Genomic DNA, 25731 nt, shown 5'->3' on the forward strand with positions numbered 1-25731 from the left:
TACATGTGTAAAATATCGAAAATAGGCGAATATTAATAAGGGAATTTTTCGGAATTTTTGGAAATTTTTCGGGAATTTTTCGGAGCTCGTATGGACGAGTTAACGGGGATGAAAATGGGGCCCAGAAAAGTCTGTTTAGGCTACCCCGTTTTAAAGAGGAAATGTTTGATTTTCTTCCTTTTTCTTTTATTCTTTTTCTTATTTTCTTTCGCCGTTTTCCTTCATTCCTTTCCTTCCCGTGTGCCGCGCGCCCGAAGCCCTCTCCCCTTGCCCTAACCGGCACCGGGCGGTTTCTTCTTCTCCTCTCATTGGATTTCTTCTCTGCCGCACCGACCTCCGATCACAGTCAACACTGAGCCCTAGCCCCGGCTGACCCGCGATTTCCTTTCTTCACCGGTCGTCTCCTCCTCTTCGCCGAGACCCCCTCCTCTTTCCCAAGCGCCGACGACGATCTGCCACCGCCGATCGCTAGCCACTCCTCACCGTGCCCTAGTCTTCTCTTTTCGTGCCACTACCACAGCTGGCACCGCACGAAACAGTGGCGACCCAGCGCCGCCGGTCCAAAGAACCCTAGCGCCGATCGTTTCCTCTGCCCTAGAGCAGTCGCCACCCTTCCTTTGCCTGGATCGTTGCCAGTGTCTGAGGTATAACCGTGCCCTAGATTTCCACTGGCGAGTCTTCTATTTCTACACGACCACTGATTAAGCCAGCGCCGGTTGTTGTTCACCAGGTACTGCCTTCAACCGGTCATCATCGGAGGTAATCTTCTTGGGTCTGTGAACCCTGTGGACGAAGGAATTTATTGAGCTAGTTGATTCGCAGGTTCTGCTGGGCCATCTATTCGCTTTTCTGGTGGATCTAATCGCATTGCAAGTTGTGGCTTTCCTCAGTTCCGACCTTTCCATTGTGGATCGGGTTTGTTGCCATCATAGACGGCTGAAGGAGAGGTAGAGGTAAGGTGTATAATTTGTGTTGGTATTAGGTTCGTATTTGGAAGAGTTCAAGTTGATTTAGGTTTAGACCTAAATCAAATTGTATAGTGGAATGAATTAGGGTTTTGGTAAATAAGGAATTTCTTTAGCTATGTGATATATATGTAGCTAAATTAAATGTGGCTATTACAGGACTTTGATTTGAGACAGTATATCGATGAGTATCTCGATTATCGGATTGGCCTTTTCGATTTGGAGGCGGGTACTTTGACTTATGTCTTTTGATATGTATAATAATGTGTTTAACATATAGCAATGATTGTGTTTTCCATTTATTTCGGTTGGTCACTACATGATCTGATTCATGCTTACTTGTTTACTTATTATGCACTGCATGTTAGTACTTACCTGATCATACATGCTTTTAGAGGTAGTGACACAACCATACTATACATTATGTTCAGGACCTAGGGTTTATTTAATACCCTATCTGATATGTGTACCTTTCATTTGATACATTGTCCTGTGGTACACATTTTATATTTATATATGAATCTTGCTATGCTATTCATGATATTGCCATGTTTAGTGCCATGCATCATTTTGCATGATTGCATGCTGTGCGATAGTGCTCCATTATTGTCGAGCACATCGTCAGTTACATGTATCCGTACACACCACCACTCATGGGTTAGTGGTAGATCAGACAGGTGTGTGACAGTTCTGTTGTTTGGCTCCGTTGGTCTGGTGACTCAGCGTGGTAGCCGGCAGACAGTTCTGCTCTGTTTGGCTCCGCTGGTTTAGTGTAGCAGTGTTGCCGGTAGACGGTTGGACTCTGTTTGGCTCGTTGGTCCGCTCGTGGGTAGTGTGATTGTAGAGATTCCTCCCCGACATCGTGTACCGGGAAAATGAGAGCATTGCACTCCCATTTATGATTTGGGATAGGAGTATGTGTGTACTCAAGATCCGTCCATTCGATCACTCATCGAGGCGGTGATGTCGAGTGCGGTTGTCGACCCACCCTCGGACTCACCATTGTGTGTGAGATGGTGGTGGCGTCGGGGGTGACCGTGTCGTTGGCATCATATCGTGATCGTTTATTGCTGTGTTCTTTGCGTTTACTTGCTGCGTTTATATGGATGCGTATGATTGACGTGCATACAGATTATGACACCCTCGATCGACCTACCCTTATACCTTGGTAGGGTTAGTCTGACTTTTCTCCTGCATTCCTCGATTGATTTACCTTTCTTGTGTCGAGGTATCGCGTGATTAGTCTTAGTTGTTATATTCTTTATTATGCATATCGGTTGTACTTGAGTGTTGGACTCACACCCTCCTCCGTTGCTATTTCGTGTTGATGCTTTAGTCGCTAGTCCCCTGCAACCACGAGGCTGTTTATTTATCTTTTGGTTTTATGTACTAGACTATGTTTTGAACTTGTTATATTTTGAATACTTTAGATCCTGTATGGATTGCTTTATTTAGTCGAGGACTTTCATTCGGATTTGTTTTACTACATGCCTGCCTAGACGGCAGAAGAGGTGAGTGGATTTATTCCGTCGAATTTGTGCTTTATGGGTGTAGTGGAGTAGGGTTGTTTTCGAGTCATCGTATTTCCATTCCGTTTGTTTACTACTAAACTGCGTGGTTGTGTCAGCCAGAGACTGAAAATTTATATAAACTACGTGGATGGTGTGCTTGTTTGCTTATTATTATTGTTATTATTACAACCGCATGTGGCTGAGGTATATGGTGATGTAGTAAAGTTTCAGATTGTCCGCCGTACAGGGGAGATGCTGCCGAAATTTCTTCGGACAGGGACTCCTCCGGGACGTGACAACATGAATTTTCGTGATTTTTTCAATTTTATAGAATTTTTAAGGAATTTCTGAATTTCGCTGAAATTGAATTTCAGGAAATCAGAAACCCAATCGATCAGCCGATCGATTGGGATGGTTTCGATCGATCAGCCGATCGATTGGGAAGCCAATTTCCGTGAACAGAAGGGTAGTGAATCGATCAGCCGATCGATTGACTCAGGATGGATCGATCAGTGGATCGATTCAGAGGGAATTTCTGTAAGCAGTAGCTTGCGGAATCGATCAATGGATCGATTGAAGTGATTTCAATCGATTGAGTCCCAACTTCAATCGATTGAGAAGTCTGATTTTGGTTGGAAAAGCCTGATTTCAGTACTTCAAGTCACTTCGAGTCCCGTTAACCATTCCAAACCCCTTGGAATATATTTGTATACATTTAGGGGTAGTTTTTTTGATGAAAACAAGTATGGATTGGTTAAGATAAATCAAAGTGAAGTTTAGGATGGGGTTTAGTTTCAATTTTAAATTTTGGAACCTCAAAACTTCAAGTTTTTTGTTTTCAAGGGTCATTAATCATTTCTAACCCTTTAAAATACTCTTGTATACATTTAGGGGGAGTTTTTATGATGAAAACAAGCATGATTTGGTTAATGTAGACTTAGGTGAAGTTTAAGTTGAGGTTTAGTTTCATTATTGAATTTTGAACCTCAAAACTTTGAGTTTTGATTTTCCTAATTCTTTAGGAAACCCCAAGTCATTGTTGGTACAATGATAGAAGTTTGACCATGTTTGTAGGGGGAGTTACTCTTTGAAAACATAAAAATCTTTTCAAAGACCTTGGAAGGGGGTTAAACCTTCGTGATGAAGTAATACTCAGGGTCGAGTATTGGGGAGCAATGGAAGATTAGTTATCTTCATTGCTAGGATGATAAATGCTCTCAGATGAGCATTGTGAAGTAGATTACTGCTCAAGGGGGAGCATTAGGTTAATGATGGGGATTGGACCTTCATTGGTAAAGTGAAAAATACTCTTGGATGAGCATTGTGGAGTAGATTACTGCTCAAGGGGGAGCATTGGATTAATGAAGGGGATCAGACCTTCATTGGTAAAGTGAAAAATGCTCTTGGATGAGCATTGAGAAGAAGATTACTACTCAAAGGGAGCATTGAATCCAATGAATAGGAGTTTCATTGGGAAGTTGATGCATGCTCTAGGATGAGCATTGTGAAGTGAAGTAGAGCTCAAGGGGGAGCTTTGGAGACAATGGAGGCTATGAGATCTTCATTGTGGAGTTGTTAACAACATATGAGGTTGAAAATAACGAAGAGTTAACTCTTATTGAGAAGAGTTTGTTTTCTAGTTTTAATGTGTGACAGAGGGGGAGAATGGAAGGTTAAGTTAGGCCTTCATCCCAAGAAGAGGTTAAGGCTATGGGATTTAGCCTTGGTGTAAAGAAGAGGTAAGGCTATGAGATTTAGCCTTGTGATAAAGAAGAAGTTAAGACTATGGGATTTAGCCTTAGTGTAAAGAAGAAGTTAAGGCTATGGGATTTAGCCTAACTTAGTGGTATTGTCAAACATCAAAAAGGAGAAGATTGTTGGGGCAATTTCCCTAGGTCATGTTTGACCAGTTTGACTAAGTTTGAGTTGAGTCAAGCTTGAGTTAGGATTTGAATTTTGGTCTTTGACAATATAAGGAGATTGACAATATATGGAGATTGCTAGGGCAATCGTCCGGTTGTGGAGATGGTCAAAGGGTTCACCAGGTTGATGAGAATACAAGTCAAGTAGGTCAGGGATGATAGAAGACTTGACTGGGTAAGTCCTAACTGGAGGTTAGTGTTGGTGCAAGTTGCACCAGAATCAAACCTAAGTTTTGATGTTGTCAAAGGTTCAAGTTAAGTCTTGTAATGATCTGATGATTTGGCTAAGTGTGCAGGCTATCGGGAAAGTCCTAATCACTGCCAGACAGTAAAGTCCAAACAGGTCCGGAGGACCCAACGTTTGGCAGGTAGGGTGAGGTAAATAACTGGAGGAGCGACGGTGAGGTCAATTCCTGAAGGGAACAACCTAAGGTCGCTGATCCAACTGAAGAAACCAGGAAGGTTTCCAAGTTGAGATCAAGACAGTTCTACTGTCTTATATTACTCATGCATATTACTACTCATGTATTATAACTGTGCTAACTTTGTTTTGCAGGAATATTATTGTTATATCGAACTAACTTTGTGTTGCAGAATCATATGACCCTTTGGACTTCAAATGGTCATAACTTTTGACTCAGAACTCAGAATCAGGCTCTGTCAGTGGCCACGCGTCCAGCACTCAGAAACCTTCAATTTACCAAGGGTTCAGTCGACTGAACAGGAGGTTCAGTCGACCGAAAAAGGTATTTTATCAGTCGACCGAATAAAGGTTCGGTCGACCGAAAAGGCAATTTTGGCAAAACAGATCAGGCTCAGAAATATGGTATCACAGCATGATCAGTCGACCGAAAATGAGGTTCGGTCGACCGAACAAATAAAAGCATTAATGGAGCATTAAGTGCGAATCTCGGCGAGAAGGAAAGGAAGCTTATCGGTCGACCGAAAAATGTGATCGGTCGACCGAACCATTAAAGTTCAGTTATTGTCAGAGATCGAGCTCACGTCAGACTCTAGCCAGGAAGGAAAGGAGCGGGTTCGGTCGACCGAACAGAGGGATCGGTCGACCGAACGCCCAAGGCACCTATAAAATGAGGTTCGAAGTCTGAGGCAAGGATAACTCTTCTAATCATCTTGAAAGCTCTTCTTTGCGTACGGATCGTGCTACACGTCTTCATTAGCTCAACAAGCCACTCCGTCCAGAAGTACCGACTGCGCTTCATATTCTATTACTGTCGGTATATTTTCATATTGCATTGTACTTATTATTTAGTAAGATAGTAGGGTGTTACTATCTTACTCATTTGTACGATCTGCTTCTTTCCGAAGGACTTCGGAAAGAAGGGTTATAGTGATTTGCCCATCGGTGCGGTCAAGGACCGCGGGCCTTCGAGTAGGAGTCGAACTAGGCTCTGAACGAAGTAAAATACCTTGTCTTGTTTTCTTATTTCCGCTGCACGACTTTAGTTTCAAAATACGAAAAAGATAAGTTTTAAAGCGCGCGATATGCACCCCCCCCCTCTATCGCTTCAAACGATCTATCAATTGGTATCAGAGCCTGGTAGCTCTGAAATTACTTAACCGTTTTTCGAGCAACTTTAAAAACTTTTTCTTTTTCTTTAAAAGTGTTTTCCTTAATTCTTAAGATTTTTTTTTCTTTATCTCGCACTGTTAATCCCAAGACAAGAGTCTTGGAAATTCTTTTTGTTTCTCAATTTTTGGTGCAAGAACAAATGTCACAATCCGAGGGATATTCGACCGTGCGTCCTCCACTATTCGATGGAAGTGATTTCCCATACTAGAAAAAGAGGATGGAAGTTTTTCTCAAAACAGACATTGATCAATGGCTTATTATCCGATGCGGCTACACATCACCAGTCAACAATCCAGAGGAATGGACAGAAGAAATAAAGAAGAAAGTACAAATCGATTCAAAGGCACTCAACACTTTACAAATAAAGAAGAATTAAAACGAGTCGGTCCCTTCGACAATGCAAAAGATTTGTGGGAAAAGTTAGTCAAACTACATGAAGGGACAAATGATACAAAGGTAATAAAGCGTGATCTTTTATTAAATTCATTACTAAATATTAAAATGCTAGATGGTGAGTCGGCAAGCCAACTACACATGAGGATTAAGGACATCCTCAATGGACTACATATCATCGGCCATCAACTTGAGAATCGCGATATCATCAGGTATGCACTTAATTCATTCCCTCGAAACTCCTTATAGGCATCTATTATAGATGCCTATAAAGTTGCGAAGGATCTTTCCATTATTAAATTAGATGAACTATTTTGTGAATTAATATTACATGAGCAGACTAACTTGAGTCAAACCAAGAAAGGGTTAGCTTTGTATGTAGGACCAAACAAGGAAGCTAAGCCCCGAACAAAACCAGAACCAAAGCACTTGAGTCATATAGCATTTATGGCAAAGACAGAAGAGTCCGAATCCGAGTCTGAAGATGAGTACGAGTCAGAGTCTGACGACGAGTCCGAGATCGACATCGAGTCCAACAAAAGCCACGAATCGGAAGATCCAAATATGGTAACGATTTATTCTAAGTCTAATATGCTCAAAGTAGTTAAGTGTTTGTTTAAAAAGTTATCAAAATCAGAAAAACAAAATAACTTGTTACTTAAGGAAATAGAACACCTTAAGCAACAAGTTAACTTGAGTGATTCGACTAACAAAGTTCAAGTCGGAACTTCAACTCAAGTTGAAAAACTTGATGAAGAAAATTCTGACTTGAAGGGTCAAGTCGAGCTACTCAAGAAAACGTTTGAAAAGTTCGATGTGGGATCCAAGTGTCTAAATATGGTACTCGGATCACAACGAGCCGTGTACAACAAATCAGGACTCGGTTACAAACCCAAACAAACAAACAAATTATACTTGTCTCTAATTAGTCAAAAAGTTAGAAGTCAAGTCCAAGCATGGGTCCAAACAAAACATTTAATCAAACCAATTAAACCAAACATCTATTTAATCCCTAAGAGTCAAATTCATTACTTAAATAGACCTTATCTAAGCTATGACTCAGGGGGAGCAACTAGAAAAATAATTCAACCAACTTGATTAACCAAACTCAATACTTAGGACTAGGTTTATTTCTGCTTAGAACGGTTAGATGAAAAAGGTTTACCAAACCCTATAACATAGCATCGGAATGGATTGGGATGATAGTACGTTAAGGAAGCTTTGTCAAAGGCATGTCTAGGCTGAATATGGAATTCTACCTGGTGCACTAGACTTAGTGGATCTGACCGAAACTACCCTAGTCAAACATGGGCTAGTTAGACCAAAATTTAGTATTAAGTTTTTTGGGCGGGAACAGTTTGGAAAGCCTTCAGCAAGTGGTCTAATGATATCCAAGTAGGCCGTATGTCTCGCCACTGAACTGAAAGCTTATCCTTAGGACGTCTGCTTGATTAACCCAAAGCTAAGTTTGAATCTAACATGAGTTCAATAACCTTTCTCGAATAATTAATTATCAAACCAAATTCAAACTTAAATTCAAAATTAATTATCAAACCTAATTCAAACTTAAAATTGTAAACTTAAAGGAAAACTAAATGATTAATCAATTAATTAATTAGTTAATTTTCTGTAACAATTAATCTTGAAATTTCTAAACAAAAACATAAATTAATAAATAAACAAAATAAATTTATAATAATAATAAACTTAAAATTAATTAAAACTTAAACTAAAATTTAAAAATATAAAATTAAAACTTAAAGTAAAAAAAAAAAAATAAAAAAAAACTTACACAACATAAAATTTAACTAATCTAGACCTAAACTCAATACTAAAGGTTAAAGCTTAATTCACATTTAAATTAAATTAACACTTAATCATCTCAAAATTACACTTTATCTTAAAATGATAATCATTTTTATTGAAATAAGTAATAACTAATCTAACAATTATAATAATGTAAACCAAATCAATCTAACTCAAAACTAATTTAATTCAATTAATTAACTCTTAATTAATCAAATTATTTAAAACTGAAATTAATAATTAAAGTTAAATTAAGTTAATCAACTTGCTCAATTAATCTAATTTAATAAATAAATGAATCAATTATTCTTAATTAATAAAATAATTACTAACCCTAAATTAATTATGTTTAAGTTAATCAATACTTATTAAATTGTTTTAAATAGTTAACATAAAAATCAACTTTAAATCAATCCTTAATTAATTAATTCTATTTTAAATTATACAATAAATTAGAAACTAAATAAATCATTAATTAATTAGAAGTTAACTTTACAAATATAATTCAAACATAATTCAAACTTAATCTAACCTTAATTAAATCTAAACTTAATTCAAACTTAATCTAAACTTAATTCAAACTTAATTAAATCTAAACTTAATTTAAACTTAATTAAAATTCAAATTTAATCTAAACTTAATTCAAACCTAATTAAATCTAAACTTAATTTAAACTTAATTAAAATTCAAATTTAATCTAAACTTAATTCAAACTTAATTAAATCTAAACTTAATTCAAACATAATTCAAACTTAATCTAAACTTAATTCAAACTTAATCTAAACTTAATTAAATCTAAACTTAATTCAAACTTAATTAATTCAAATTAAATTCAAACTTAATTTAATTCAAATAAAAATCAAACTTAATTAATTCAAATTAAATTCAAACTTAATTTAATTCAAATAAAAATCAAACTTAATTAATTCAAATTAAATTCAAACTTAATTCAAACTTAATCTAAACTTAATTCAAACATAATTCAAACTAAATTAAATCTAAACTTAATTCAAACCTAATTAAATTCAAACTTGATCTAAACTTAATTCAAACTTAATCTAAACTTAATTCAAACTTAATTCAAACTCAATTAATTTCAAACCTAATTAAACTCAAAAATTTATTAAAATTATTTTAAAAACCTAATCAAAATTATTTTAAAACTTAATTAAAAATTATTTTTTTATTGTAAAACTTAATTAAAAATTTTAATTAAATTTATTTTAATACTTAATTAAAATTATTTTAATACTTAATTAAAATTATTTTAATACTTAATTATTTTAATACTTAATTAAAATTATTTTAAAACTTAATTAAAAAATTATTTTAAAACTTAATTTAAAATTATTTTAAAATATTAATTAAAATTATTTTAAAACTTAATTTTAAAAACTTAATTAAAATTATTTTAAAACCTAATTAAAATTATTTTAAACTTAATTAAAAGTATTTTAAAACTTAAATTAAAATTATTATTAAAATTATTTCGAAACATAACTTATTTTTTTTTAAAATAAAACTTAATTAAAATTATTTTAAAACTTAATTTATCTACTTTTTCAAAAAAAAAAATTATCTTTATACACTTCGTAAAATTCTTGGATTTCTAAATTTCTTAAAGCGTTCAAAATTATTCTTGAAAATCTTTTCAAAAATTTTTCACTTAGTATAATTCTTCCATATTTTTAGAACTTTAATAAATGTTCAAAATTAATTTCTTTATTTTTGAAATATTCACTAAAACTTTTAAGATCAACGGTTGGACAAGGGTTGGACATTTCATCATAAGGACAAATTTTTCTTAGTTTTTCTAACCATACTTGGACTTTTAGGATTTTATCAATTCTAGGGGGAGCTTCAAACTCAATTTTACTTAGTTCTTTCAAATTTATTTTACTTAGTAAATTTTTTAAATTATTTTTCTATTCAATATTAATTTTAAATTTAGTAAATTATTTTCTTAGTAATATTTCTCAAACTTGTATTCCTTTCAACATTATTTTACTTAGCAAATCTTTTTAAATTTTTATTTCTTTTTGCCTTAGTATGTTTTAGCGAAATTTTTCAAAATTCTATCTTTTTCTAAATTCTTTTTAACTTAGAATGTATATTCAAAATTATTTTTTGCCTTAGTAATATTTTTATCAAAATATTATTCTTTTCAAAAATAATAATTTTATTTTGATTTGGTAAATTATTACTATACCTTGAGAAGTTTAATTATACTGAGGTGTTAGTTTTTCTTTTACAAACAAAAGGTTAACTCTCTTTTTAAACATAGCTAAATTTTTTAGAGTGTTAAACCTTTTCACTTTTATGTATTCTTACTTATGCTTGGTTTTTTAGTCTTCCCCTATTTTTGATGTATGTCAAAGGGGGAGAGATAGTGAATTCAGGGGGAGTTGCTTAACTCAGGGGGAGAATTAAAAGTTATATTGCTTGTTTATTTAGTTGTTGCATATTTTTAACTTAACTTTGAACCTTGGTTGCCAAACATCAAAAAGAGAGAAATTGTTGGTGCAAATTGCACCAGAATCAAACCTAAGTTTTGATGTTGTCAAAGGTTCAAGTTAAGTCTTGTAATGATATGATGATTTGGCTAAGTGTGCAAGCTATCGGGAAAGTCCTAATCACTGCCAGACAGTAAAGTCCAAACAGGTCTGGAGGACCCAACGTTTTGCAGGTAGGGTGAGGTAAATAACTGGAGGAGAGACGATGAGGTCGGTTCCTGAAGGGAACAACCTAAGGTCCCTGATCCAACTGAAGAAACCGGGAAGGTTTCCAAGTTGAGATCAAGACAGTTCTACTGTCTTATATTACTCATGCATATTACTACTCATGTATTATAACTGTGCTAACTTTGTTTTGCAGGAATATTATTGTTATATCGAACTAACTTTGTGTTGCAGAATCATATGACCCTTTGGACTTCAAATGGTCATAACTTTTGACTCAGAACTCAGAATCAAGCTCTGTCAGCGGCCACGCGTCCAACACTCAGAAACCTTCAATTTACCAAGGGTTCAGTCGACTGAACAGGAGGTTCAGTCGACCGAAAAAGGCATTTTATCAGTCGACCGAACAAAGGTTCGGTCGACCGAAAAGGCAATTTTGGCAAAACAGATCAGACTCAGAAATATGGTATCACAGCATGATCGGTCGACCGAAAATGAGGTTCGGTCGACCGAACAAATAAAAGCATTAATGGAGCATTAAGTGCGAATCTCGGCGAGAAGGAAAGGAAGCTTATCGGTCGACCGAAAAATGTGATCGGTCGACCGAACCATTAAAGTTCAGTTATTGTCAAAGATCGAGCTCGCGTCAAACTCTAGCCAGGAAGGAAAGGAGCGGGTTCGGTCGACCGAACAGAGGGATCGGTCGACCGAACGCCCAAGGCACCTATAAAATGAGGTTCGAAGTCTGAGGCAAGGATAACTCTTCTGATCATCTCGAAAGCTCTTCTTTGCATACGGATCGTGCTACACGTCTTCATTAGCTCAATAAGCCACTCCGTCCAGAAGTACCGACTGCGCTTCATATTCTATTACTGTCGGTATATTTTCATATTGTATTGTACTTATTATTTAGTAAGATAGTAGGGTGTTACTATCTTACTCATTTGTACGAACTGCTTCTTTCCGAAGGACTTCGGAAAGAAGGGTTATAGTGATTTTCCCATCGGTGCGGTCAAGGACCGCGGGCCTTCGAGTAGGAGTCGAACTAGGCTCCGAACGAAGTAAAATACCTTGTCTTGTTTTCTTATTTCCGCTGCACGACTTTAGTTTCAAAATACGAAAAAGATAAGTTTTAAAGCGCGCGATATTCACCCCCCCCCCTCTATCGCTTCAAACGATCTATCAGTTAGGCGTCTGTAAGTCCTAACTGGAGGTTAGGCGTCTGGAAGTCCTAACTGGAGGTTAGGCAGTGGTGAAGTCCTAACTGAATGTTAGGCAAGGGAGAAAGTCCTGGTGAGAAGATAGGCATTTGGAAAGTCCAAGTGTGATCTTGGCAAGGGAGAAAGTTCTGGTAAGGAGCCAGGCATTTGGAAAGTCCAAGTGTGATCTTGGCAAGGGAGAAAGCCCTGGTGAGGAGCCAGGCATTTGGAAAGTCCAAGTGTGATCTTGGCAAGGGAGAAAGTCCTGGTGAGGAGCCAGGCATTTGGAAAGTCCAAGTGTGATCTTGGCAAAGGAGAAAGTCCTGGTGAGGAGCCAGGCAATTGGAAAGTCTAAGTGTGATCTTGCAAAGGTTGTAAGTCAAAGTATGTGGTCTTGGCAAGGTAAGTCCTAGTGTGACTTGGTAAGGAGAACTTGACAACTAGGATGAGGTCGAAGGAAGCTCTTGAAGGTAAGGCGTGAAGGATGGGGATATATCCAAGGGACGCAAGGCTGATGGAGGCTAGAAGGCCAGGTCGAGGTTGGTCGGGTATGGCCAAATGCTAGGCATGGAGACCCAATAGGTCATAGTTGACCAGGAGTTGGGTTGGAGACTTTGGACTTGAGTTTGAGTTAAGTCCAAGTTGTTCAATCGATCGGGCGATCGATTGAACCACGGTCCAATCGACCAGTCGATCGATTGGAGTGTGCTGCGATTGTGGGAATGCCTAATCGATCGGTCGATTGATTGGGAGGCGAAATCGCGAGCACAGAGGCTTTCCCAATCGATCAAGCGATCGATTGGAAGCTGCCAATCGATCGGTCGATCGATTGGGCAACAGAAGCTCTCGCACGGACGCAAGAGCACATAAAGGCTCTGAATCGATCAGGCGATCGATTCAGGCAGTCCCAATCGATTGGTCGATTGATTGGGAAGTGACCGTTGCGCAGGAAATGAGCGATGGACGGCTGGGATAGAGCGGTGCTGACGTGGCAATCGATTGAGGTTGGATTGGATCAATTGAGAGCACCGTTTAAAGCCTTGGCGAAGCGTTTTCTCCGTAGATCTTTGCGATCTTTTCCAGCGAGCTCACAACGATTTTTCAGCGATCTTCTTCGAGCTTCTCCGCCAGTTCTTGAAGGCTCTTGGGGTGCATTCCCAAGGTTCAAGAGGCAACAACAAGCAACAAGTAAGCAAGAAGAAGTTGTATTTCAGTTGTATTAGTGTATTTTCTTCTTGTGTGAGTGTTGTAGTGTTGTGTGTGTTTGTACGAGGCTTCTCCGCCTCCGACTGCGACCGAGAAGGAGTTGTTTACTAGTGGAGAGTGCTTGAGTGTGTGGATCCTTGGATTAGTCACCTCATCTTTAGGTGGATACCAAGTAAATCCGAGTATTAGCGTTGTAGTTGTTTTTGTCTTTGTATTCCACTACACATCATCAAGATGAAACCGACGAGCAACCGACGAGCATGCGACGAGCCGCTATTCACCCCCCTTCTAGCGTGCACAAAGGTCCCAACAGGGAAGACGAGGTCGTTCTCCTTTGATTCTAGGGACTCACCGAGGATGATGGCGTTAAGGTGTGAGATTCGACCCGCGCCCGAGGGGTGCAGGGGCATGGATTCGACGTGTCGGAGGTGGTTGGAGAACGCGACGCCCACCTTCGGAGATGCCGCCACCTCACCTGTCGTTATCACACACCGATCACGACACCCTTCGGACGAGGAAGAAGACCAACGAAGAGGGAAGAGGTTTTGGCGAAGAGGGACCGAGCACAAGCAAGGAGAGGAGTCGCCGCTGAGATCTGAGACACCCTAAACCCTTCGCATCCTCTTCCAGGATGAAAAAGAGGAGACAACAAAAGAAGCGCAGATTCATTCTGCCTTCCTCTTACAAGATGAAGAAGAGCTCGTCGAGGAGATTTTGGTGGCAGCGAGTTGGGATCGAGAAGAGATCAAGAAAGAAAAACACGAAGTAGATGAAGAGATCGTAGGTTGGACGGAAATGCTTAGGGATCAAGAAGGTAAAGGGGCGGAATCGACGGCAAAAAATTATTGGTGCGGGAAGCATCCGACGATCGAACCTATGTTTTGATTATGTCAAAGGGTTCAAAGTTAAGGTGTTTTGGTTCCTAATCTGTTGAACAAGTTTGCAGAAAAGTCCTAAGTGTACTTAGGCAAAAGTCCTAGCTGCGGTTAGGCAGGTGGAAAACCCTAGGGGGTGGTAACCCTAGGTCATAGGGGGTGGTAACCCTATGCGGAAAGTCTTGGCGGGTCGAGAGTTTCAGACAAAAGTCCTAGGGGGGTAACCCTAGGTGGAAAATCCTGGTGTCGCGAACCAGGTGGAAGACTAGACCAGCCGGGAAGCGGAAGTCCAGCAGAAAGTCCGGAAGCTTCGAACGCTGAACAAAAGTTTGGTCGATCTGGAGGATCGCACTAGCAACAGGTAAATCTCCTGAGTGGAGTAGGTGAGGACGCGTTCCCCGTAGAGGGAACAGTAGGCGTCGGGTCGACCAAGGGTTTCCGGTTGGAAATTCTAAGTCAGACCCGGACAGTCCAATGACTGTCGATATCATTTATCATATTTCTGTGCTAACTTTGTTTTGCAGGGTTTGTGTTTGGGACTAACACATTTTGTAGGAACAAATGAGCACATTTGACCTCGGATGAACAGTGTCTGAGGCGCCTCCATGGGGCTTGGAGGCGCCTCGGGTGCAAGCTGAAGCCAGCCGTCCAGAGGAGCTGGAGGTGCCTCGGAGGAAGCTGGAGGCGCCTTGGACCAGGCGTTGGAGGCGCCTTGGAGCAGCTTGGAGGCGCCTTCAATGGGATAAGGCGCGACCAGATCAGAGCTGATCCACGCGTGCGACTCGACGGCCTGGAGGCGCCTCGGACAAGCTTGGAGGCGCCTCTAGCACTGTTTAAAAGAGGGACTCGAGCAACCGCTTGAAACAACACAAGAAAAGCAATCCTTACGCAACCAGCTGCCAGCGATAAGTTCCGACAAAGCTGTAACTTGACGCCGACGACCCCAGAACTCAGAATCTACTATTAATCTTGTTGTTGGTATATTTCATTATTAATTGTACTTGAAATTTGTAACTATCTTTACGAGATTATAGTTGCTGCCCAACGTAAACGCTCAACGAGCGTGGGCCTTGGAGTAGGAGTCGACATAAGCTCCGAACCAAGTAACTACTTGTGTTTGGGTGTGCTCTTTTCTTTACTTAATTCCGCTGCGTATTTTCGACTCTATTTTAAATCGAACGAAATAGCCACGAGTGCTATTCACCCCCCCCCCCCCTCTAGAGCGGGGTTGCTCTGAATTGGTATAACTACCGTTCGAGTATTTTTTTTCGTCGCTTTCTCATTCATATAGGGTAAAATAGCCACGTCGCTTATACGCCTTTCATTTTTTCCCTCCAAAACCGTTTTCCAAAAACTCATTCTCATCTTTTCACCATTGGTCGGCATTAGCGAAATATCGCATTATCAAAAAATTAAAATGATATATTTTTTAATTTTTTTTAATATTTTATTATTTTTTATAAAATTTAGTGAATTATTATTTTTATCTTTCTCTCGCACTACTAATCCAGGATTAAATCCTGGGACAAGTTTTTATTTATTTATTTGTGTGTTAGATCTTAAATGGCATTCCAAGAAGGATTTTGTACCGTCCGCCCACCACTCTTTTCTGGCGAGGACTTTGGATATTGGAAGAACCAGATGGAATACCACCTCAAGACGCAAGTTGAGATGTGGATCATTATCCAGACCGGTCTTGAGCTTCCACGCGACGGCACCGGAAAACTTGTCTCATGCATCAACAGGGATGCTAGCATAAAGAAGAAGGTGGAAGTCGATGCCAAAGCAACCTGCATACTACAAGGCGGCCTAACCAATGAAGAACTGAAGCGCATCGACCCCTTCGCAAGTGCAAAAGAGTTGTGGCAAAAGATGATTGAGCTACACAAGGATAACTCCAATGCGAAAGTAAGTAAGCACAATTTAATAGATGAATCATTTGAACAGACTAATACTACTCTCGCCGAGGAAGATGTTGTATTAGTTGCAGGTACAATCAAGACTAAGGAAGCTAGAAAGAAGAAGGTGTTGCAGGCGACGTGGGATGAGTCCTCCTCCGAAGATTCCGATGAAGAGCTTGAACAAACAAGCTTCCTAGCTCTACCGATACAAGCAAATATTGTCGAAACCGAGACCGAGTCCGAATCCGAGATCAAGAGTGAGTCAGACACTGAGTCCGAGCGAAGCCACGGATCTGCATCCGTTTCTGAATGACCAAAACCCACTGTAAGCTCTTTAATTTCTGGTATTAATATAGATAATCTAGAAAATTTACAAAACCTAGTACCTTACTTGCTAAAGAAATTGGCTAAGTCCAATATCCGGGTCAAGTCGCTCCAAAAGGAGGTAATAGCCCTTAAGGAAGCGACTGACTTGAGTTCTTTAATTGAGCCAGTTCAAATTGGAAGTTCAACTCAAGTCCAACAACTTGAGGAAGAAAATTCCAATTTGAAAACTCAAATTAAAGAACTCAAGGACACGTTGGAACGGTTCACCTTGGGTTCCAAGAATCTGGATCTGATTCTTGGAAAACAGCGAGTCATTTATAACAAATCCGGACTTGGATTTAAGACCAAAACAAAGTATAAATCATATTTGTCGTTAGTAAATAGAAATAATAGAAACATAATTCAAGCATGGGTCCCCAAGTCAAACTTGGTTAATCAAGTTAGACTTGGACAATATTGGGTCCCCAAGGATCAGATCCATTACCTTGATAGACCATATTGAGGTTATGATCCAGGGGGAGCCAATAGAAAGACCATCTTTAACAATAGATAGAACTGATTGATGCTTGTTTATTTATTTTCCTTGCAATATACATGCTTAGACTAGGATAGCTTAAGGATCTAGGCGTAATTTACACTTTCTAGTTAAATCTAGGAGTTTCAAAAAGAAAATTAAATATATATTTCTTTGAGTGATTCTGTCTAGGAAGGGGTGGATGATCTCATACCCAAGAAGGCCTAGAGCCTCGCCCTGACCTGGGAATCAATCATGGAAAGATATATTTAATTGACTAATTGGAAAACTTAAGTTTAACTCAAATGTAAATTAATCCTTAGAAATAACCTAAATTTAAGATAATCATCTCACAAAATTACTTAAGATTACCTGATTGATAATTTAGAATCGGGTGAGATAGATCTAGGTTCAAATAAGCTCAAATTGTTCAAAATTTAAGTAAATTTAATTAAAATCAACTAAACCCAATCAACCTTTATTTTAAAAATCATTTTTAAAATCAGTTTAAAAATTCTTTAAAAATTATTTGAAAAATATTTAAAAAAATATTTTAAAAATCTTTTAAAACTTAATTTCAAAATTATTTGAAAAATCTTTTTAAAAATATTTTAAAAATTCAAAATTCGTTGAAAAAATTATTTGAAAACCATTTAATTTCAAAACCTTTGAAAAATTAATTTCAAAATTACTTAAATCGGTTAATTAATTTCAAAATATTATTCAATTAATTTCAATTAGTTTAAAGGGGTTTAAAATATCTGTCATTATGATTGCAAATGTTAATTCCAGTTAATTTTTAATATATTCTCGAAAGTTTAATATTTACTCATTTGAAATTCAAACTTATATTTTCAATAGTTTTATTGACAAAGTTAACTTTATCTCACACTTACTCATAAGCTAAACATGCCTGAAAACCTAGAATGGGTGAGATGAAAAATTAGGCAAAATATAAAAGACCTATTATATTTTATACATGCTTGGACTCTATGACCCTAGGGATTCATGTTTGCATTAATTAAAGGGGAGTGAGCAGAGTCAAGCTAATTATCAAGTAACTTTTGAAAAGCTTTTCAAATTTAATTAAATATCTTTCGAAAAACTTTTCAAATTTAACTCAGTATTAAATGGTTTTTCAAAATTATCTCTAATTTGGCTATATTTTTTTTTATTATCCCCAATCAAACTCCCTACTTTTCAAACTAAGAATTTAACTAAGTATTTAAAAAAAATCCTTATTAAAATCGTTTTCTAATTTAAAAAGTTAACTAAATATTTCTTTCAAAAAGTTTTTTAAAAGTTAACTAAATATTTTTTCGAAAACTTTTCAAATTTAATTATCTTTCGAACAACTTTAACTAAGTCTTCTTCAAAACTACTTCAAATTTGACTAAGTTTCCTTTAAAAAATCAAGTTAAAATACTTTTTATTTTGACTATGTTATATATCCTTAAGTGAAGTATTTCTCAAGCTTAATCAAGGTTTCTTTAAACTAAAATTATGTTCCAAACTTAGCTATCTGGCAAAGTACTTTTTCAATGCAATCATTTTAAAAGCTAAAAATATAGCTAAGTTGATTTCTTTTCGAAAAATATGTGCTACCCGTCAGGGGGAGTTTAAAATCGAATATTTATTTTTCTCTTTTCCTAGTTTTCTTTTTGATTTACGTCAAAGTGGGAGAGAGAAAAGTTAAGTAAAGAGTAAACTTAAATATAATCAAAGAGGAAGCATAAAGTTTTTTATTTATGCTCATGTTTAAGTTTCTGTACTTACTGTCATAAGTTTTTTATTTATGCTCATGTTTAAGTTTCTATACTTACTGTCATACCTTTTTACTTAACTTTGAACCGTATTGCCATAATCAAAAAGGGGGAGATTGTTGGTGTGGTAAGCATCCGACGATCGAACCTATGTTTTGATTATGTCAATGGGTTCAAAGTTAAGGTGTTTTGGTTTCTAATATGTTGAACAAGTTTGTAGAAAAGTCCTAAGTGTACTTAGGCAAAAGTCCTAGCTGCGGTTAGGCAGGTGGAAAACTCTAGGGGGTGGTAACCCTAGGTCATAGGGAGTGGTAACCCTATGCGGAAAGTCTTGGCGGGTCGAGAGCTTTAGACAAAAGTCCTAGGGGGGTAACCCTAGGTGGAAAGTCCTGGTGTCGCAAACCAGGTGGAAGACTGGACCAGCCGGGAAGCGGAAGTCCAGCAGAAAATCCGGAAGCTTTGAATGCTGAGCAAAAGTCTAGTCGATCTGGAGGATCGCACTAGCAACAGGTAAATCTCCTGAGTGGAGTAGGTGATGACACGTTCCCCGTAGAGGGAACAGTAGGCGTCGGGTCGACCAAGGGTTTCCGGTTGGAAATTCTAAGTCAGACCCGGACAGTCCAATGACTGTCGATATCATTTATCATATTTCTGTGCTAACTTTGTTTTGCAGGGTTTGTGTTTGGGACTAACACATTTTGTAGAAACAAAAGAGCACATTTGACCTCGGATGAACAGTGTCCGAGGCGCCTCCATGGGGCTTGGAGGCGCCTCAGGTGCAAGCCGAAGCCAGCTGTCCAGAGGAGCTGGAGGCACCTCGGAGGAAGCTGGAGGCGCCTTGGACTAAGCATTGGAGACGCCTTGGAGCAGCTTAGAGGTGCCTTCAATGGGATAAGGCGCGACCATATCAGAGCTGATCCACGCATGCGACTCGGTGGCCTGGAGGCGCCTCGGACAGGCTTGGAGGCGCCTCCAGCACTGTTTAAAAGAGGGACTCGAGCAGCAGCTTGAAACAACATAAGAAAAGCAATCCTTACGCAACCAGCTGCCAGCGAGAAGTTCCGACAAAGCTGTAACTTGACGCCGACGACCCCAGAGCTCAGAATCTACTATTAATCTTGTTGTTGGTATATTTCATTATTAATTGTACTTGAAATTTGTAACTATGTTTACGAGATTATAGTTGTTGTCCAACGTAAACGCTCAACGAGTGTGGGCCTTGGAGTATGAGTCAACACAGGCTCCAAACCAAGTAACTACTTGTGTTTACGTGTGCTCTTTTCTTTACTTAATTTCGCTGCGTATTTTCGACTCTGTTTTAAATCGAACGAAATAGCCACGAGCGATATTCACCCCCCTCTAGCGCTTCTCGATCCAACAAAAATTTCGGGGAGAGGGAAAGAAAAACTCGGTGGTAAAAAATGATGAAGGGAAAAAATGGCGAGGGAAAAAATAATGGTATTCAACAACACTTAATAGACAACAGTTTTTAAAAACCATTGTCGTAACCCCCAAAAAAAGCACACATAGACAACAGTTTTCAAAAACTGTTGTCGTAGTCTTTAAAAACCATTGTCATAGCCCCAAAAAAGCATAAATAGACAATAGTTTTTAAAAACCGTTGTCGTAGGTCAAAAAAAATTGCTAAAAGATAACGATTTTTGTTAAAACCGTTGTTAAAAGGTAAAAAAACAATAATTTGGTATAAAATCGTTACCGTTTGAGTGTTGTTGAATGAGGATTTTCTTGTAGTGGTCAAAGTCATATCTTCCTAGACATGCATAGACAAAGTTTCCCTTAACCTACTATCATCCAAAACTTCACCAGTACTTTTGTCAAGTTAAACTGTTGTCCCTATTTTAACTAGTCCTAATTACCCTGCCGGATAAATTATTATTTTGGAGGTGCCAACTAATTTGGATTCTCCCCCTGAATTATTGAATCTTTTGGGTTAAGTTTTGGATTTACGTCGATTAGTTTTATAGTTGCAGTATACTTGGCTATAGTTTTTGTTTATACTATTTTTATTTAAGTTAGGTTTAAATAACTTAGGGTTTTTCTTTTGTTTTGCATTTATTTTTGAAGATCTAACTTTAGAATTTAAGGGAGAATCTTTTGATTTGTTTTGATTTATATAATAAATTTTATCTTTAGATATATAATATTGAATGAGTCATACTTGTGTGGTTAGATATACTTTCGGAACCCAAGCTTTACTTTGATTTTTATTTTGGCTAACTAAAGATATAAAAGATTTGCTGGTTGAGCTGGACTTATATCCGAGTCCGGACTTGATGTACACAGCTCTTTGTGATCCAAGTATTATGTCAAGGTACTTGAATCTAGTTGTGAATTTTCCAAGTAATTCCTTTAGTTTAACTATTTCATTTTTTAATCTGGAATTATCCTCCTCAAGTCTTGCAACTTGAGTTGGGATTTCAGTTTGAACTGGTTCAGTTGTTGAGTTCAATTTTAATTGTTCATTAAGTTTATCATTTTCTTTTGTTAGTTCATTTATTTGATTTTCATAAGTAGTTAATTTCCTATTTAAGCATGTAATAATTTTAAAGAACTTTTTATTTAAACTAAAATATACCTCATCGGAACCTTCAGAAACGAGTGCGGACTTGTGGCTTGATTCGAGTTCGAACTCATCTTCCAATTCACTTTCCGATTCTGGTCTGTATGTCATCAGTGCGAGGTAGTTGGAGTGATTCGTTTCTTTGCTGTCTAAATCTTCTAAGGATGATTCATCCTACGTTGCTTTGAAGGTCTTCTTCTTCTTTAAATTCGAGCAGTCTATCTTGTAGTGCCCCTTCTTGTTGCATCCAAAACAGGTCACATTCTTGTTGTTAGAGTTTGAGGTGGAGTTGATCTTCTACAAGTCCTTGTTGGTGATGCTCTTCTTTCTTCTGGTGAACATTTTTCTTACCAGATTCACCAAGTGTTCTTCATCATCTAAGTCTGGGTCAGACTTGACTTTAGGTTTCGGTTTGGATTTGGCATACCTTATCAGATCCCGGTTCTCTAATTGGCGGTCGATTATGTGGAGTCCGTTAAGGATGTCTTTTATCCTCGCGTGCAACTGACTGGCAGTCTCACCTTCCTACATTTTGATATTAAATAATTTATTTAAAAATAAATTTCTTTTTGTTACCTTAGCTTCGTTGGTTCCCTCGTGCAATTCTATGAGCTTGTCCCAAAGTTCCTTTACGTTTTTGTATAGGTCAACGCGGTTCAGCTCTTATTTTGTTAGTCCACACTGAATTGTGTTGAGAGATTTGAAATCGATCCGCACCTTTTCTTCATTTCTGAATTCTAATGTTTCAAATTCATTGGAATTCCGACGTTGTCGATGGGAGCTTTGTAACCTCTAGTGATGCTGAACCACTAGTCGAAATCGGTCTTCAAGTACACCTCCATCCACTTCTTCCAGTATGGGAAGTCGTCACCGTTGAATAGGGAAGGATAAACATGTTGTACCCTTCAAGTTGTGTCATTTCATAGCTATAGAAAAAAAACCTAAAACGAGGTACCAAGACTTGATCTTGGATTAGTAGTGTTTGAGATATATTTAAAAATGTAGAAAATTTTTAAATGTGTTGCACCAATCTCAAATTAAAATCGAACGAGAGAAATTATCTGAATAGGTACAGTTTTACCAATTCAAATAGAATGCGAAAAACAAAGAAATCTAAAAACAATCCCCCCCCCCCCCGCTTGATTAGTGGTTGCACCAATTTAGAGCAGAACCTGCTCTGATACCACTTGTTGGATCAATCGCACGTGAGGAGGAGGGGAATCACGTGGTTTTCAAAAACTTATTTTCTCGTTTTGAAATCAAAGTATACGAATGCAATGAAAAAACTAAAAAGAACTAGAACACAAGAAGACACGAACGATTTACTTGATTCAGAGCCTTTGGCGACTCCTACTCCAAAACCCAAGTCCCGCGGACCTATCAACGGGTAATCCACTAAAGGTCTCTTCTAGTACTTCCAGAAGAAAAAATTGAGTACAAAGTAAGTTGAACCAGTGCAACACATTGCACTTATCCTTTTGTAGTAATTAATTACAAAAGTAAATTACCGACCCTTAGAAATTAAAGTGGGAGCGCTTGTGTTGATGTCGGTCTGCCGGCCACGATCGAAAGTCCTTGGAGCAGTCGTCAGGCGCAGCAGCTTTGCAGCAAAGTCGTAGCAGGAGACCGGAGCAATCAGAACTTCAAAAGAACACATAGTAGCTCAAATATGTATTGTGCCTTAATGTCTTCTCGAACAGCCTTATAAAAGGCATGGAAGGCGCCTCCAATGAGGCAAGGTCGATCCCGAACAGCCCGGTGTTTATCCACGACTTCAGCTAAACTTTATACCATGGAAGGCGTCTTCTATAGCCATGGAAGACGTCTTCTATGGATAGTACAAAGGCGTCTTCCATCAAACTTGAAGGCGCCTTCAAGCTTAATGGAAGGCGCCTTCGGACACTACTCATCTGAAGGTAATTTTTTTTCTCTTTGCTCTGCAAAATAATATTAGTCCAAAATACCCTACAAAACAAGTATTAGGATAATTTTAATAATAATACATAGTAGTAATTAGTTCCTGTCCTCCCAAGACCAAGAACTAGTCAAGATCTCAGCTTAGGGATCCTAAATGGACCTAAACTGAACCGACGCTTATTGTCCCTTCAACCGGGATGCGTTCTTACTTGGTCACTCTCCTCTAGTGAATTACCTTAACTTACCAGTTTCCCAAATATCCGGTCAACCCGTCGACCTGTATGGACTTCATGTCAGCTATTCAGTCGGTCCATTGACCTAGCTGGACTTCTTGCTAGATATCCAGTCAGCCTGACGACCTATCTGCACTTCGTACCAGCTATCCAATCGGCCCGTCGACCTAGTTGGATTTCGTACTAGCTATCCGGTCGACCCATCGACCTAGCTGGATTTCATACTAGCTATCCGATCGGCCCGTAGACCTAGCTGGATTTCATACCAGCTATCTGGTCGGCCCGTCGACCTAGCTGGATTTCCTTTACACTTAATTAAGTGGTTAGATCATGATAAAACCTAACTTAACTTAATGTTATTCGTCAAAACTCAAATTAGACTGTTAGTGCAAACCGCACCAACAACTCTCTCCTATGTTGTCCTTCTCGTTAGTTGCATCCTTTGCTCAACTTCTTGTGCTCGTAAGTTCCTGTACACTTATATACAAGGCATGAAACCATAATAAGACCTAATTTGACTTGCATCCCAAGTATTAATTTTTTGTCAACTCGCATAATCATCATCTACTATGCGTGTTCACCACCATAGCTTTACATAACAACAAGGTACATGTTTGCAATTGTCACTTTTTCGATTTCAGACACTTTCGCAGCCAAAAAATACTGCTCCATATCCTACAAAAAAAATTTGAGCTCCTTGGCACTATCTGTGCCTCCAAAGAATTTGGGTTCAGGAACTCTTACCACTGAACAATCCTGCCACATTTCTGAAAGCATTGCTCTTCGTAGAACAACCACTTTAAAATGTAGATCTTCATTATCCTTGTGAATCTACACCAATTCCTCCATTGGAGACTCTTGAATTTGCTCCATATTAGCCTCCAATTTGAAAATCTTTGCAATCAAATTGCAAACATCTTCTCCCTCGGGGACAACACCAACCAAGGCTTCAAGAGCGGCAATACTTTCTCTAATTTCATGGTTGCGTCCAGCTATCTTCAAAGCTTTGATACCAATTGTCACAAGGGTAATTTCTACCTTAGAAATTTTTTGTTTGGCCACCAAGTCCAACACTTGATTCATCCTACAAACGCACCACCAAAGTGTAAGAGAATGCACAAGACAAAAGCACAAAACTAGTCACAAGCAAGAACGCCAACGTACAAGAAGAACTCCTAACCTTTTTGTATTCACAATAAATGATTATAAAGTGGACTCTTAACAGATTGCTCACACATTCCTCTCTGCTTAGCCATTGCCTAACATTGTCTATTTATAATGCATAGGCAAAAGTTGGCTTGGCGGTTGCAAGGTAGTTTCGTCAAACTATCATGCCACATATCCCAACTGTCTGTCCACATCACTTGCTGCTTTGGCACCATGCCAAACATCAACTCGCACCCTTGTGATTGGCCCAAACCTGACTCTAGAAATTGGTTGCTTTGGCACCATGCCCAATGCTTGTCACGCCCCCAGAGGAGTCCATGTCCGAGAAAATTTCGGCAGCATCTCCCCTGTACGGTGGACAATCTGAAACTTTTCTACATCCTCCCATACCTCAGCCACAGGCGGCTGGAATAATAACAATAAATAAAATCATTCACCACGCAGTTTATAATAGTAACATCACAATACTACACTGACTCAAAATCCACCCTACTCCACTACACTCGTAAAACTCAAATCCGACGAAACTTACCTCTTCTGCCGTCCAGGCAGGCATGTAGTAAAAACATATCGAATAAAAATCCATCATCATCATCACAAAAATCCATACAACAACCAAGTATCCAAACAAACCAAGTCCACACATAATCAATAAATGCAAAACAAAACTAAACGATATATAAACCATCGAGGTCTGCAGAGATCTAGCACTACGTGCTGTGGGGACTAGCGACTGGAACTCCCTCCTAACAGCATCAACCTGAAAATAACAACAATGGAGGCGGGGTGAGTCCAACACTCAGCAGGTACAATTGATATGCAAAGTAAAGAAACAACACCTAACACTAATCATGCGTACAGTCTCCTGATAAGAAAGATAAAAAAATGCATCTGAAGTAAACAGGAGAATACTGTACTAACCAGGTCCTGAGTATAAGGTCAAACAGTCCGAGTGGTATAGGGATCCTGTATGCATGTCAAACATAGGTATCCAAACAATATGCAGCATATAAATGCAGCAACCACAAACACAAGCAATAAATGCATCATACATATGATGTCAATGATGCGTCCTGGTCACCCCTGACGCAAGTCGATCATCTCATACAAAAGTGAGGCCGAGTGGGTAGGGCTGTGACAACCGTGCACTCTGTCGTCACTACTCCTGATAAGTGACCG

At 38.4% G+C, this 25731-nt stretch overlaps 1 long non-coding RNA gene across 1 annotated transcript; it reads left to right on the forward strand.

Annotated features, from left to right (window-relative positions):
* The first annotated feature begins 215 nt into the window (after positions 1-215).
* LOC122048934 lies at positions 216-1199 on the forward strand. Its single transcript, XR_006130743.1, has 3 exons — positions 216-730; positions 823-953; positions 1125-1199. It is a non-coding gene; the product is annotated as an uncharacterized LOC122048934 (long non-coding RNA).
* Positions 1200-25731: the final 24532 nt, after the last annotated feature.

This window comes from Zingiber officinale, chromosome 2B, assembly GCF_018446385.1.
Source record: "Zingiber officinale cultivar Zhangliang chromosome 2B, Zo_v1.1, whole genome shotgun sequence".
NCBI lineage: Eukaryota > Viridiplantae > Streptophyta > Magnoliopsida > Zingiberales > Zingiberaceae > Zingiber > Zingiber officinale.